This window comes from Fulmarus glacialis, unplaced genomic scaffold (genome assembly GCF_000690835.1).
Source record: "Fulmarus glacialis isolate BGI_N327 unplaced genomic scaffold, ASM69083v1 scaffold22158, whole genome shotgun sequence".
Taxonomy (NCBI): domain Eukaryota; kingdom Metazoa; phylum Chordata; class Aves; order Procellariiformes; family Procellariidae; genus Fulmarus; species Fulmarus glacialis.
The window spans coordinates 19,524-19,821 of record NW_009227869.1 but is presented as its reverse complement, the minus strand read 5'-3'; positions in this window follow the sequence as shown (position 1 = coordinate 19,821).

The window sequence follows — 298 nt, the reverse complement described above, 5'->3', positions numbered from 1 at the left end:
TCCTTCCCTGTGCAGGCTGGGAAGCTGCAGACTTGTTGACAGCAGCTCTCGTTAGCTCAGTTATTGAGCAGGGCCAAGGGCTGGGCTCTTGGCTCTGGAGGTAGCGTCGTCCCCCAGCACTCTGACCTGCTGGCGATGCAGCCCCGATCCCGCTCCTCCTCTTCCTTGCCGTGCCCCTGACGGGCGGCTGAGCCGCTCGCCCCCCGCTGCAGCCCCAAACTCACCCACGGTGCAGCCAGGAAGGCAGCGATGGAGCAAGGTCAGTGAAACAGGTTTCTCCTCCTGGGTCCCTCGAGCA